This window comes from Trachymyrmex cornetzi, unplaced genomic scaffold (assembly GCF_001594075.2).
Source record: "Trachymyrmex cornetzi isolate Tcor2-1 unplaced genomic scaffold, Tcor1.1 scaffold511, whole genome shotgun sequence".
NCBI classification, from domain to species: Eukaryota; Metazoa; Arthropoda; class Insecta; order Hymenoptera; family Formicidae; genus Trachymyrmex; species Trachymyrmex cornetzi.
In genome coordinates this window covers 192,369-195,096 of record NW_017299820.1, presented here as the reverse complement: position 1 = coordinate 195,096, position 2,728 = coordinate 192,369, and the positions used below count along the sequence as shown (strand labels likewise).

Sequence of the window (2,728 nt, the reverse complement as noted above, 5' to 3'; positions counted from 1 at the left end):
GGGGGGAGGTGCCCGGCGCGCCGTACGCCTCTGCGAATTACCCCCACTCTACTCCTACACGTAGCCCCGGCCTGCAGCCGCGTGGGACAAATGGCCACAACATTTTGCCGCCCCCATATTTTTCTGCCCTGGGCTATAGCCCATTAAGCCCCTATAGTAAATTCAGTTCTGCATAATGCTGGCGACTCGCCACTAGAGGTCCACGGGACTCACTCGGTTTCGCGTGAGCACCGCAGCCACGCGAATTCCCTTTAAATAGAGCATCATTCTGGATTCATTCCAGGTGTCTCGTTGTGTAGGATAAGGCTGGTCCCACACTACATCGCCTTACGAATGAGTCTAGTAGTGTGGTGGTACCAGGACAAAATGCTGTGGCCAACCACAAAGCTTCGAGTCAGGCCTCCTTAGTGGACACAATGCTAATCCTGATAAAAAATTGAAGCAAAAAGTCTTCTATCATTTTGCATTTTTCATGATAGTTAATGGTTGGGCAGCGGGATACACACTTATTCGGCAATATTTAGAACTTAATATTTCGTCAACCACTGCGAAAATTGCAATATTGTACAGGACTTTTCAACTCAATTTTTAATTAGGAATAACACTATATGATTAGTGTCCGCTATTTAAGAAACACCCTGTATACAGGTTTGGAAAATAATAATCAATCTTTCGCATAGGGGCAGAATGGACTAAACTGAGAAGAAAAGTCTTCTATTATTTTGCAATTTTCGTAATAGTTAACAAGATATTAATTGCTAAATATTGCCGAAAATTGTGGTCTCCAATAATTTTTTACTCAAATACTATCAACTTTACAGAAAAATTACAACAGACAAAAATTGTTTATTTTCTCCTCATAGAGGTTTAAAAATTTTCTATAGAATTTTTCAGAATTTTTTAATACCGTATTTTCTCAAGTTGTTAAAAATGAGAAAATACTGTACTAAAAATTTGATAAATTCTAAAAAAAATTCGTAGAATTCTATGAGAAGAAAATAAACAATTTTTATCTCTTGCAGTTTTTCTATAAAGTTGATAGTATTTGGGAAAAATATTATTGAATCCCAATTTTTGGCAATGTTAGCAATTAATATCTTGTTAACTATTACGAAAATTGCAAAAGGGTACTTTTATATGCGGAATAGTTAGAGGAATTATATTATATAAAAAATTCACATAATTCCATTTAAAAAAACGAAGGTGACCTTCAAATCTCCCAAGCATCTCCACTTGGGAAAAAATGTTCATCATCACATGATGTCCCTCTCGATACCGAACAACTTTATTTCAAGCATTTCTTTCAATCTCCAAAACTGTGGGTGTTATTAGTGTGGCCGGTCTTAGATAAGACACCTTGTATATACGATGTGTCTCAAAAGTTCGGCAACGGTTAAATATCTCATAAAATGTGCACTTCTTTGAAAAACGTTTTGTACAAAAGCTGTAGTTTTAAGTGACGCATTAAATAGTAGTAGTAGTATGATCCTGCGTGACGCCACGGTCAGGTAATGGTCATCTAAAATTTTTTTAATGGAATACCCTACATTTTGTTTTACATTCTTGTAGCTGACGTTGAAATGTTTCCAAAACACTGGTTACAAACCTTTTTTCCATAAGAACTTTCCGAGTTATGGGATTTGAAACTTACAGTACTGCCGACAATAGCACCCGAGGTGAATTGTGTGTGGAGGTGCCCAGTTGAATTTACACTCTGTGTGTGTGTGTGTGTGTGTGTGTGTGTGCGCGCGCGCGAGTGTGTGCGTGCGGGTGCGCGCGCGTCGTGTGTGCACGCGCGCGTCGAGTGTGTATGTTCCGCGTGTGCGCGCGCGTGCGTGTAAAATGTTCTACACAATTTTTATGAACGTTTGGTACATTGTCAAACCGTTGATGGCCGTCAATTCAAACATCTGATAAGTTAAACAATCATTAATACGGAGAAGATTTGGAGTCTTTAAATACTACGGCAATGATAATCTGTCGGCCCCCTCCCCCTCCCTCTCCCCTTCCTCCACCTCCCCTCCCCATTCTTCCACCCCCTTCCTCACCCTCTTTCTCCCTCTCCTCTCTCTCCCTCTCCTCTTTCTCTCTCTCTCCCTCTCTCTCTGTTTACACACACGCACGCACGCACGCACCAGCAGAGGTGTAAATCCGATCAGACAATCTCTACGCGGTTCACCTTGGGTAAAGCTAATGCCGGCGGTGCTGTAAATTTCGAATCCCATAACTCGAAAAGTTCTTATCGAAAAAAGGTTTGTAAACAGTGTTTTGGAAACGTCTTAAAGTCAGCTACAAGAATGTGGAATAAAAAGTAGGGTATTCCATTTGAAAGATTCAAAGTAATCTTTACCTAATCGTGACAACGCCACTTATCCTAATAGCACAAATCTCCAAAGGACGTTCCAAAGAACATTCAGAAGATAAAGTATGCTATTAGTGTAGGGTCATACTAATACAACTATTTAATATACAGGGAATGGAAGTAACTCGTTACTTGTAACGAAGTTACAGTTACAAGTTACTTTTTTGGTAACTTTACTAGTAACTGCGTTACTTTTTTTCTTTGGTAACTGTAACGGTAACGAAGTTACATTTTTTTGGTAACGGTAACGAATTTTACAGTTACGTTTATCGTTACTTTGCACATGATTGGACACGATACGACACAAGCCACTTACACTGTAAAAAAATTTCGTAAATTTACACATATAATAAATATAAAATAGAT

At 39.1% G+C, this 2,728-nt stretch overlaps 1 protein-coding gene across 1 annotated transcript in view; it reads right to left on the bottom strand.

Annotated features, from left to right (window-relative positions):
* Window positions 1-2,728, bottom strand: part of DAAM (disheveled-associated activator of morphogenesis-like protein) — a 103,727-nt gene that overhangs the window by 69,309 nt on the left and 31,690 nt on the right. The window lies entirely within an intron of this gene.